The sequence below is a fragment of the Mytilus trossulus genome, unplaced genomic scaffold (assembly GCF_036588685.1).
Source record: "Mytilus trossulus isolate FHL-02 unplaced genomic scaffold, PNRI_Mtr1.1.1.hap1 h1tg000050l__unscaffolded, whole genome shotgun sequence".
Classification (NCBI taxonomy): domain Eukaryota; kingdom Metazoa; phylum Mollusca; class Bivalvia; order Mytilida; family Mytilidae; genus Mytilus; species Mytilus trossulus.
Genome location: NW_026963292.1, coordinates 2,670,863 through 2,684,335, shown reverse-complemented (window position 1 = coordinate 2,684,335; position 13,473 = coordinate 2,670,863). Strand labels below are relative to the sequence as shown.

The window sequence follows — 13,473 nt, the reverse complement described above, 5'->3', positions numbered from 1 at the left end:
GACATTTACTAGGTTTGAATTGTTCTAACCAATCAATAAACTTTGATTATTCACGTCTCGTAACATCTTCCAGTTAGGTAGCAAGAAAAATTCACGCACTTACTGTGCATCGTTCAATTCTTAATATCGACTCCTAGGAGTCGATAATTAGAGGAGACAATTTTTACAATTTTTGATAAGTTAACGAACAATGATAACGTGGATAAGTGGGGGCCCACTGACTGCTTAAGACGGGGCCTGTTCCAGTCAAGCTTCAGTGATTACCTATTTAAGCAACCAATTTTTTTTTCCCAAAAAGGGGGGTCCGGGCCCCTGATTAACCCCCCCGCCCCCCCCCCCCCCCCCCCCCTAAATTTGCCTCTAACATCATTTCGGCATAATACTGAATTCGCAAGAGATACACTTGTTGTCGAGTTGCGAGTATCGAGTTTCGAGTATCGAGTTGCGAGTTAAGAAAGTCGAGTTTCCAGTTACAAAAGTCGAGTTGCGAGTTATAATAATTATAATATCTTTATTTAAAGAAAGTAACTCATTTGGATTAAACCAATTTTCAATAACTTAAAGGCTCTCAATCTAATATTAAAATATTGATGTAAACAATAGGTGTATATAAACAAAATATAATTTCAACAACATCCAGGTGCTCCGTAGGGCGCATCTTTATACGACCGCAGTGGTCTAACCCTGAACGGTCGGGGCAAATTTGGTCACAATATTCAAGCTTGATACTGTCTGAATTTGGATTGTGATAGAATTTTTGACATAATAAAGGTTTTTGTCACAAAATAAATGTGGTCAAAGATCTAACAAATCTACTGCACAATACTGTGCAATTGAAGATTTCTTCTGAAACTTTTCAAAATTCGAAATTTGAAAAATTTTGAAAAAAAAGAATCCCTTAAAAAAATTGTAAACAAAAATCCCCCCCCCCCCCCAACTTATTGAAACCCCCCTTTAAGCAATAACCCTTAAACTCAATCCCATCCTCTCCTTTGTAGTATTGAACCTTGTAGTACAATTTCAGAGAGATCCATTCACTTAAACACAAGTTACTGTTTGGAAACAAGAAACAGTCCTTTTTTGGCCACTAATTCCTACATATTTTGAGTAATTAATCCAAAACTTATAACCAGCCTCCCCCATGTTATATGGAACATTGTGATACAATTTTAGAGGGATCCAAACAATTGCACATTTGTAAGTTATTGTCTTGAAACTAGAAAAATGATTGTTTTTGACCCCTTTTTGGCCCTTAATTCCTAAACTTTGGACCCATAACCCCACAAATGAATCCAAACCTTCTACTTGTGGTTTTAAACATTGTGGTACAATTTTAGAGCAATTGAAATACTTATACACAAGTTATTATCCTTAAACTAGAAAAATGCTTGCTTTGGGCACCTTTTGGGCCTCTAATTCCTAAACGGTTTGGACCACCATCCCCAAGGTCGAACCCAACCTTCCTTTTGTGGTATTGAACCTTCTGAAAAAAATTCATAAAGATCTATTTTCCTTAACTAAAGATACTGTCCGGAAACCAATGTATCTTCGGCCGTGGCTCAATCGGTAGAGCCTAGAACTATTTTTTTCAAGAAAGGGTTCGAGTCTCACATGGATTTTTTGTTTTTTTTTGGTGTTGAAATATTACATAATAATGTTTTTGTCATATTTTTTCGGATGTTTGCTTAATTCTTAGAGTCATTCTGGATTATTTTGACTATATATCATTTTATTAAAGAAAAAAACAATAATGTATCGCTTATTGCATGCATTCCTATGACTGTACATACTCTTGACTAACTTTCTATTCATGTGTTTACATTTATTACATATTTGCAAGGAACAACTGCCGTCAAACTGGAGTAGATGCCTGTACATAACCAATAACACGAGAATTGATTATATAGCAATGCAGCTCAAATGTTGCATGCGTAATATACACATAACTTAAAATAAGGCCATTGTATACAAGTTTCAAAACAACACAAACAAGTTTGTGAAACCTTTTTTGAACATGGTATTATATGTAACAAATGCAGTCAACAGCAATTTTGTCGCCAATCCACCAACTGTGTAGATACTACTACTGAAATTTGTACCACTGTCCCTGTACCGGTACCTAAGTCATCAGAAAATAAAACAACACCACAGAACAAATCAATTACATTACAAATCGTAATTAAATGTAAAGCTGTTGTATTTGTAAAAATGCCAGGAAAGGCCATATTACATGTGTTGTGTGGTAACACAAGGTGTTTATGACCAACTGATGTCAGATTTTGTCGTCCGGTTAAAATATATATGATCTTATCTTATCTTACAGACGATAAAACCTTAAAGACCAGGACAAAATTAATACAGATATACATATATTCAGAATGAGATAAACAGCATCCTATTGGAATGTATGCGATATTATTTAGCTTCCTAGCAAGTTACGTGTTATGTTACCTTATGCGCATAAAGGGTGTTAACAATGATATAAAATCAATATAAAAAAATCAATAGTCTTGGCCTTGTTTTTTGTAGGAATACCTTTTAAGGTATGAAAATAGATGATATGACGTATTTCAATGTACTATAATTAGCATCTATCGGGCTATTTAAAACATAATTTACCTATCTTATCGAATGAAAAGAATTCACGGGAAATTGGCCATACCTCTTTGACACTTTGAAACATATAATGACCTGTAACAGTCAGGATTCTACTTCGTCAAAATTATCTCCCCATTATGCCAGTTCATTTTCACAATCGTAGAAATGGAAGCTATTGTAGGGATGACGCGCTGCCAATTTTGCTCTTGAAAACCGATTAATTTATCCACATAACGATCCTTATATGTCGGTTGTATTTTAAAAAAATAAATGTATCTACTAGCTAATGAGCATCAGTTAATGATCTTGCAGTCTGCATTGATTCAACTTAAAACTATTGTCTGATCGTTTGTTTGGTGGAATTTTCAAAAATTCTTAAACATTTATAAAAAATTATATATATCATTTATAATTAAATATTTCGTGGAAGGGCAGACTAAAAAATTTCAGTGGTTGAAGATTATAAACCCTAGTCATCACACACAAAATTTTTTTTTTTTTCGAAGATATGCATTTTCATCATCCAACTTAAGGTTCATCATAACAAATGGACAAATATGGCCGTATTTTTACCTCAAAAACTACTCTGTGTACAGACTTACCTGTGCTGTTTGAAAAGTTTTAATGCCTAGCATCCACTAGATATAAAAAAGTTAAATGCATTTTGTGTTTAAGAAAGATAGAATTTTTCTTGGTTTTTGCTGGGCATTTTTTTTCCTTTCTTCAGAAGGTGCAAAAATAAACAAACACCTGCATTACTTTGATACTGTCCACTCACTGACTCAGATAAACTCTTTAACTCACCTATAGTTGTGAAGATACCAGGTGTCTATGGTCAATTAAGGACAATGAAAACAATACAAACCGGTTGTTTACCTGAGGGAGCATCTCATAGTTGTTCCACAACTTAGTCAATTTTCACACCTTTTGCATGAAGGAAAAAAAATGCCCATCAAAATCCAAAAGAGATTTTATCTTTCTGAAACACAAAATGGATTTAACTTTTTTATATCTAGTGGATGCTAGGCATTAAAACTTTTCCAACTGTACAGGTAAGTCTGTACTCAGAGTAATTTTTGGCATGTAAATACAGCCATATTTGTCCGTTTGTTATGATGAACCTTAAAAGACTGTCGTCAAGTACTTTTAGTAATAAAAAATAGCTATTCGACCACACACCTACTCTGTTTTTTGTGATTCATTAGATAGGTATTTTACTTGACCCATATATTTTATCTTTTCGTACTGTGATTGTTTTATGTTATAAAGTCAGCCTGTAGCTTTGATATATAAAAATGATAGAATCTGAAGCGAGATGATATATCAAATACTCTTGCTTTGTACGTTTCAAAGACATAATATACTCCTCAAACACGCCTAAACATAAAAAGGTGCACTCGATTTTCTCTTTTCGATACATTTGTTACCCATTTTTTGGATTTTTTCCTCGAGTCACATAATGGAAGGGCAGACACGAAAATTACTGAACTAATAGATTGATATGTTCTCCGTGCGTGGTAAAATAAAAAAAAAAATCGGAGGTTATGCATTTTCTACATCCAACTTGATAGATACCCATGACGTCGACTTGATATCTAATTGTTCTGCATTACTATGTAATAGATAAATTGAAAACTTATACAAATGGTGTTTTTAAAATAAAACACTTCGTAATTGAGGAGAAAATTGTCGTTTTATTCATTTCTATTAACATTTAAAAATGTTGTTACTATAGTCTATAGTAAACATTAAAGTAAGCACTTATCGCCTTCTCTAACAAAGAGCTTCGATTCTTTTGTTCTATTTCAACTGGGTTTCCGACTGGTAAGAGTATTTGAAAGCAGATATAATTTTTGATTTTTTAATTTCACTGGATAATGAATTCCACACTTTTGGACCACTAAAAGAAAAACTTGATTTGTATAAATCTGTATTTGATTTAGTGACAATACAATTATCCGATGATGAAAGTCGAATACTGTACGATTGTTTACTATTTGTAGGCACAATAAGACTTATGAAAGTCGAGTTGCGAGTTAAAAAAGTCGAGTTACGAATTACAAAAGTCGAGTTGTGAGTTACAAAAGTCGAGTTGTGAGTTACAAAAGTCGAGTTGTTAGTTACAAAAGTCGAGTTGCGAGTTAAGAAAGTCGAGTTGCGAGTTAAGAAAGTCGAGTTGCGAGTTAAAAAAGTCCAGTTCCAAGTTGAAAAAGTCGAGTTGCGAGTTACAAAAGTCGAATTGCGTAAAACTGAGGAAACGAAACTTTTTTTTTGGTGTAATTGTTTAACATTTTGGAACGATGATTGCTTATAGAATTGGATACAGTATTGTTGATTATTTTTGTTGTTTTTATCTCTTCGTAAAAATAAAATGGATTTCTTACATAATCACTACTATAGAATTTTCTGAAGAAGCAGATAGCCTTATGAGATATAGCGGATAGCTTGCAGTTTAATCATAATTAATTTCATAGCTAGCACCGTCATATTAAACGTAAAGGAAGATATAGCAACCAAGCTATGGTACATATATGTAAAAGACCCCTTCTGCAAGTTTCGTTTACAGTGGGCTTTTTAGGGCAGCTGTAGAGCCGGGCAATATCGTTTTTTTATTTATTCTTTGACAATGACACTCAAAATTGTGGATGTTAAAATTATATATGTCTACATTGGCTAGAGATGAAGGGGAAATGATCGGCGTGCATCAAACCAGTTTAAATCAGCCGCCTTTTTGTGTCTGACCGAAGTCAGGACCTTTAGCCTTTGTTGCTCTTGTATATTTTTTACAATTGGAAAACTTGCTGAATTTTTCGTTTCCATTCTCTTACTGTAGTTTGCCCCAATCAAATAGTATGAAACTTATACACGCTGCTTATTATTACAAAACACAGATCAAGTTAGAATTGTGGTGGGGTCACCTTAACAGTTCAAGGGTAATGCTCCTTTGAAAAAAAATCTGTTTTTATTCGTTTGTGTTCGCTATAAACTTTAGTTTGTCTCAACCAAAATGTTATGAAACTTATAAACAATGCTAAATACAACAAAAATCAGATCAAGTTTGAATTTTAGTGGCGTCATTCTACCCATTTTAGAGTTATGCCCCTATACAAATGAAAAGATGATTTTTTTTTCTTTCTATTTTTAACTTTAGTCTAAATTGCCTAAACCAAATGTAATGTAACTTATAAACAATACTTATTACGACAAAACTCGGATCAAAGACAAATTAAATTTAGGTAGTATCACGTTTACTGTTCCTCAGTGATGTCCTTTTATAACTTTATATGATATACAAGCGGGGCTGTGTCCAATGGACTCATTACCTATTTATCTAATTCTTTAAAGTAACAGATATAATTTATAGAACATGCAGACAAGGGGTAGTTGCAAATATTTCATGTATATTTTGAACACATGCAGAGAAGATTGCTTAGGAACCCTTTGCCAAAAAACAAAACCTTCATTTTCTTCTATGTGCCCGCCTTCAGATGCTATGTTTTGAATTTAAGTTTCACTTTCCATATTCGGTATTTGTCCTTGGGTAAGCTCCTTGTGGCAAAAATCACGTGATGCAAGAATTTATTATCCTGGAGTTAGGCTATTTATTTCTTTTTGTGGCGGGTATCCAAGCAAACAACGTGCATGTGTTTAACGGCAATGTATATTTTCTCTTAAATAAATAAAATAAAAAAGTTGCCGATCCAGCACATAATAAAGATTGGTTAGAAAGCAAGGTTTTGATTTAAATTTAGATGGAAAATCTTAATTCGACGGTTTGAAATTGAGAGCACAAAAAAAGGAGGTGTTCCTCAGGGAATCTTTTTATCTTATGCACTCTCATTTCAAAACTTTTTTTTTTATCTAATCAAAACAGAGAAAACAAATGTTAGTCAACTTGTGAATGGTCTTTCTTCCTTTCTCCCATGCCAAGTTATTCTCGCTAAAAATTCCAGTGGACCTCCTATGGCATCCACTAATAGTTAAAAAAAAATTCATTCAACCAATTAAATTATGACCTGCATGCACTTTGCATACTTTCAAAGGAGGCAATTTCATGACAAAATTGATCTATAATTATTTATTTGACTATTTCACTTTCATTAATATCGAATGAACAAAAGTTTTTTTATATGTAAGCGGCAATAAGTTATAGTTATTGACCAAGCAAGTCGGTATATGGAATTTAATCTGCACAGCACGAGATGACCGAATAACCCGAACGACGTAGGAGTTCGAGTTATTGGGTCATCTCGCGCTGTGCAGATTAAATTCCATATACCGATTTGATTGGCCAAATACTGTTTTAACACATAACGCCATCAATTTACGTGAACGTTTTAGAAATGTTGACGTCATTCCGCAATCCACGGATCATAGGAAAGTTTCTTGTAGGGTAAAGCAAGGCGAAAATACGACTTTTGGTAAGTTTAAAATTAATAAAAAAAAAAGATATTTAGACTCATTCTAAAATTGCGATTTAATGGTATTTTTTTTTTTAATTGTTTCTGTTAAATTTGCTCCCATTTTTTATTTAATTGGTGACGATTAAGACTTTCACAAACTGTGTACTTTCAAATCGGTGTATGAATAAAAAAAAAAACATAACTGCAAGAGTAATTGAGTTTAAATCAGAATAATTGCTTTTGAATTTCTTTCCCTCAATGATATGCTTACAGAGAAAACGAACCGAGGAAGATATTATATTACCTAAATTTCAATCTTATTAAAATAAGTTCTCATCACTTGCTCCTCGATTTTTTATATGTCGCCGTGTGACATATAAAAAATCGAGGAACAGTTGAGAACTTATTTTAATAAGATTGCCTAAATTTAAAATGCTAAATGAACAGAAAATACGTTTCTCTTTCAAAACCTTTTACTCCCCGCAACCCCCCTCCCCCTTCCCCAATTTCTTTTTCTCTTCTGTATTACTTTTTAAGACACATCCATCTAAATGAAGTCTGATTGATCTCAAGCTAATCCCCCTGTTTTAAAACAAACTTAAATATTGCCAGTCCTCATTAAATTCGATCCTAAAATAGTTCCTTTATATTCGGATATTCAAAAAGTCGTTATAAATTCCATTGAGTCTGAAACTAATCTAGATCAGATTGATTTCTTTATATATATTCGGATATTCTTAGATACAATTCTTTTTGGGCAGAAATTAACAAAAATTGGTTTTAACTTTCTTTTTAACTTTAAAACACTGATTTAGATTTACGTTGTACACAAAATATAATAAAATAGTTTATGTCCCAGCTTAGATAAAAAAAAATATGAAGGAATGAGAAACCTTTCTTTTTCCTATTTGGAAACTACGATGTTTGTACGAAGTTTAACTTTGTTGTAATTTCAAGGGAGATGGTGGATTCGGGCGAAAAGGTCGTTAACCCTTGGATTTGACAAAGTATCGTGTTTAATCTTCAAATCGTCAATATTGTCTTTAGTCTCGCTTCACTCGGGGATATGTTTTTTTAATTTGATAGAACAACGCCCCTTTCAAAATCCTAGAACCGCCCCTAAAGGTAAAAATAGATTTGAACTGTGCAGTTTATCTGAGGTAGTTAATGCACACCTTAGCTGTGCATTATCCAGATTATACCACAGTAAGAACAAAGAGATTTTACTCTTGCCATGTGTTAAGTGAAATTAGGCATTAAACTCGTCAATTATGCACGCCTTAATGACGTCATTTACTAGATAGAGGGGATCGCCTGTATCCTTGCACTATTACCGTTCATCATCGTCATTATACAGGATAAACTAAAAAATAAAGTTTGTTTTGTATTAATTTAGTACTTAATCACAGTCTCCTTTTGACAGCAATGCTGATTGTCAATTATTAGAGTTTTTGACGGAGATGCATCGAACTCGAAAGTCGTCTATTGCATAGCAATATAATAGTCCCCTAGCGGTTAAACTTGTTCTTTAAACTACATTGAATATAACAAATATCAAGTAAATATCGTCAAGCATAATGCAAAAGTGCGGAAATTATTTAAGTGAATTTTCTGTCCAAGGACCATAAACAGACAGACAGACAGACAGACAAGTCCCAAAAATACTTGAGTATAGCACTAGTACTCAACTGCTGATATAGATGTCTCTTCATGTACAGACCTAGGGCGTTTTTACATGTTTTTTATTGGTCTCTTCTGTATATCGCCAGAATATATTCTGTTGAATAGTCCAACAAAATGAATCAGGACCTCTTCAGGGGATATTCTGACGAAGAAGTTACAAAACAACAATTCAATTTGCCGTCGAATATAGCGCATTTTTTGTGTTGGATAACATAAACAAAGTTTACGATAATTTATTAGAAAATTTAGTTACGGCAGTTTATTTGGTAGACACAACTTTAAACACTGGACACTTTTAATTTGCAAAACACTCATTTGCAAATCCGCCGCCGCCTCAAACAAGAGCTACAATATCATGTATATAACCAAAATGTGCAGAATTACATGGGATTCAATAATTTCATTGGTTTTCTACAGTTACTTTCATATTTATTTTGCAATTTGAATTATAAAAACATGGGATTTTCAATATCCCATGGGACAGGGCAAAATCCCATGGGATTTACCATTATCCCATGGGATTTTGGTTAAATCCTATGGGATTATTTTTTGTCCCATGGGATTATTGTAGTCCCATGGGATATTTGTTGTCCCATGGGACAAATTAAAATCCTATGGGATTCTAATTGTAAATATATAGATATAAATAAACAGTAATGTGTATGTTACAATGTATTCTATTTGGTAGTAAATTATTATAAAATGAATCTTTTTAATTGAATATCTTTTTTTCTTGGGAAATGTTAAATTAGCATATTGTTCTTTAACTGTTCAAAACTAAACTTTTAAACAACAAAGCAGATAATGTAAGTATCAATATATGTTTATTCATGAATTATAGAATACTTTCTTGAAACACAATTTATTTGCCATTTGAAATCAATAAAAACTCTATTGTTAGGCTTAACATACTTGTAGCTATTTAAGTAAATCTATTTTTTTTCACAATATCTCTCAACACAAAACATTAATAGTTTCTTATCATCCAGCATTGTTTGATGGTATAGTCCACTTTTTGGACATTCGGCACAGAACTTTGACATTATTGTGGTTTCAATATTTTTTTGAATTTAAAAGAACTTCAAATCATTGACTGAGTGATGAAAATAATAACTGATCCAACTTTTGTCTTTGAATTTATTCTGGTCTTGTTTCTATGTTTTCTCCATTTATTCTAGGTGGTGAATTTCAATCCTTCTGAAAAAGAACCAATAAAATCTAAAGTAATGGATTATACAAAATTTTAAACCTACATGTAGCAATTATATGATTTTCAATAAAAATAGCTATGTGGTATGGATTTTACTGATTGTTAAAGGTTGTCCAGTGTCATCAGTTGCTAACGGCTTACATCCTTTGGTCTCTGATGGAGGATTGTCAAATTAGCAATATACCACATCTTCCTATTCTAATACCATATAACAATCAATTTGTGTTTTATTTCAATGAAAAATTACCTTGAACTCTTTGAACATATTGGAAATTATAACATTGATACAAAAAAAATATGTATGTTTTATCCTTATTTTTTGTGTTGTTGGCTTGCTGTCTCATTTTAATATACATTTAAACATACATCAATAATCTTCTTCTTTATTAAAAGTAAAAATGGGATATTTTTGATTTTGATATCCCAAAACATTATAGTTCTATCAAATAACTTATTACCAAGTTCAAAAACACCAATGTGTTTGATATTAATTTTAAGACATGTATAAATGTTCCAGACCATATCAGTATTCGGATCTTACTTTTACGGTCCAGAACTTACAGTCTCACCATATGTGTACAGTCAGACCATTTAAGTATACTTGTACTGTCTGGTACCAGCTCGACCAAACCTGTGTTTTTATTTTCACTGCAATTAAACTTTTTGTATTATTCTATTAAATATTTCAGTTATGTTGATCTGTACTGTACATTTGTTTGTAATAAACTTGACCCACTTCTTAAAATTGGGCAGACTGTATGCGTACAGTCCAAATACTTGTATGTTCTGGAACATAAACATGATTAACAAGTATTTGGCAGGATGTCATGCTAAAATCCCATTAATATTAGTACTAAATTTTGAGTATATACATGTAAATCCACAAGTCACTTACTGAAATTCATGGTGAACACTCACCAAAAACTTACAATTCAGAGGAAAGACTGGAAAGATGAATGCACTAACACTATCAAAACAGAGCATAAAACTTACCGAAAAACAAGATGTTTTACATTTATCCAGGAGCAGGATAATTGAAAAGTTGTTTTTTCTTTCTCTGCTGTCCATCATAAAACCTTTGAATTCATTCATGCAAAATATTAAAATCTGCAAAGGTAAGACCTAGAACCTCAACTTATCCACATTTTGAATTTTGAACTGCATACTTGTCCTTTTCATCTTGCTGACAACCTAAACATAAAAAATGATAAAAACATAATTCTAGATTGACTAAATGTGTTTTTATTTTTGTTGGTACATGTACAAATAATTTTCCCAACTTTAAAACGAACACATCATCACCAAAGAGGAGGTCATACTAACCTCTGAAATATTTAAACAAACCGAAATTATTACTTGATTAAGATCTTGTAAATTAATGGCATAGATACTTTTATTTTTGCATACTTATATTCCTTTGTACGAGAGTATGCATATTAAGATAGACTCCATGGACTTTAATGTACGCATGATTAATTTTTCAGTCACTGACCATGCTGACAGTTTTTCAGCTCTATGTCTACATTTTGAGAGAATCTTGCAAAACTGTATATTCTGATATTCAGAACTTATTGTGAGGTTTTTATTAACACAACTGAAAGCTGTATTTCGTTTTCATTTCTGATACATATTTATGAGCTGAAGACCAGTGCCGAATTTTTCTCACTGCATTGAAGACCCATAGGTGACCTTCGGCCGTTGTCTGCTCTTTGATTGGGTTGTTGTCTCTTTGTCAAATTCCCAGTTTCCACTTCCCATTTTATATCATGTATGCTGATTTTTCTTAAATTACAATATTCAATCATGCAATTTTGTCCATTAATGAAAATACGATAAGCAAAAATAAATGCACAAAAAATTTAACATTTTTATATATGTAATGTAAAAGACTTTTTTTTAAATTCAAAACAGTTGCCTACACTGTTAATTTCCTTGTTTGATTTCATATTTTTAAAGCCTTTATAGCTAGCTAGATGGTATCCCGGGGCGGATCCAGCCATTTAAAAAGGGGGGGGGGTTCCCAACCCAAGACAAAGGGGATGGTCCTATATTCATTTGATTTGTTTAATAGTCTCATACAAGAATATATATCAGTGGCGGATCCAGAGGGGGGGTTCCGGGGGTGCGCACCCCCCCCCTTTATTTTTGCCGATCAATGCATTTGTATTGGGACATATGTTTTGCACCCCCCCTTTGCCCTGGGTTAGCACCCCCACCCTTTCGAAAATTCCTGCATCCGCCCCTGTATATGGTTTGAGGGTGGGGATCAGGGATCCTGAAATTTTTTCACCTAACCACTGGATGACGGGATCTCAACCATTTAAAAGTTTCTCAAACATGTGGGGGTGGGGGTGAACCCCATGGACTCTCCCTATATTTCCTTTGATTTGTTTTATTGTTCTATACAAGAATATATAAATATGGTTTAGGGGTGGGGATGTTGACTGTTTACAAGTTTTCAAACTAGAGGGGGTGGGACTTCACTTTTCTTTTATTTTATTATTAATTTTATTGTCCCCGACAAGAATATATATGATTTAGGGGTGGGGATCTGGATCGTTCACAAGATAATAGCACATTCTCAAATTGAACAGGGTGGGGTAACCCCCTAAGACCTCCTTTTAATTTCATTTGATTTGTTTTATCGTCCCATTCAAGAATATATATGGTTTAGGGATGGGGATCTGGACCGTTTACAAGATAATAGCATATTCTCAAATTGAAAGGGGTTGGGGATTACCTCCTATGGACTCACCCTCCCTTCTTTTCATAAGTGGGGCCCACTGACTGCCTAAGAGGGACCTGCTCCTGCCATGACTCAGTGATTCCATATATAATCAACTAATTATTTTCCCAAACAGGGGGCCCTGAACTCCTGATCCCCCCTTTATTTTCCTCATTTCAATCACCCTGATATAAATTTAGTTTTATCACTTACAATAGGAATGGTTTGAATTCCCCAATAATTCTTATATACCATTAATATCAACATAGTTCATTGTTGATAAATGAAAGGCAAAAGTTTTCTATGGGTAGAAATGGTTAGTAGGAAGCTTTCAGATTCACACCATGCCGGTGGCTGTGTTCAAAGTGCTGGGTTTTTATGACCCTCGTTGTTTGCGGACTAACTATTTAGGCCAGTAGTGGATTATAGTGTGCGTGCATTAATCTTCTATACCTTCTTAATCAATATATTCAAATACTGACGGCAAGTGTTGTAATGATGTAGCAATGTCTTTTTGAAATCACCGTGCTATTTACATGTGGGATCGAGAATGCAGGGGAAGGAAACTTGTCAATTATGTTTATTTCTAAGCCAAAATAAAATGAGCCGCCGTAAAATTAACCTTGGGTAATAACAGTGCATGTAAGGCTCGTCTAGGAGGGGTGTCTTTTTTTCTGTCTTCTTTTTTTAGTTATATTTTTAATAACTTACACTTTTTCAACATTATTCTCTTTCTTTCACTATACTTCATCAAGGATTTGTATAACTATACAAATCCTTGACTTCATTCCTTTTTTTCTTTGTCCTTTGTTCTCTATTCTGTTAATTCACATCCATACCCTCTTAATATGTGT

The 13,473-nt window shown here is 33.2% G+C and overlaps 1 long non-coding RNA gene across 1 annotated transcript; it reads right to left on the bottom strand.

Annotated features, from left to right (window-relative positions):
- Window positions 1-9,604: 9,604 nt before the first annotated feature.
- LOC134699273 (uncharacterized) lies at window positions 9,605-13,267 on the bottom strand. Its single transcript, XR_010103542.1, has 3 exons — window positions 13,073-13,267; window positions 10,888-11,085; window positions 9,605-9,881 (listed from the first exon to the last, which is right to left on the bottom strand). It is a non-coding gene; the product is annotated as an uncharacterized LOC134699273 (long non-coding RNA).
- Between the last annotated feature and the right edge of the window lie 206 nt (window positions 13,268-13,473).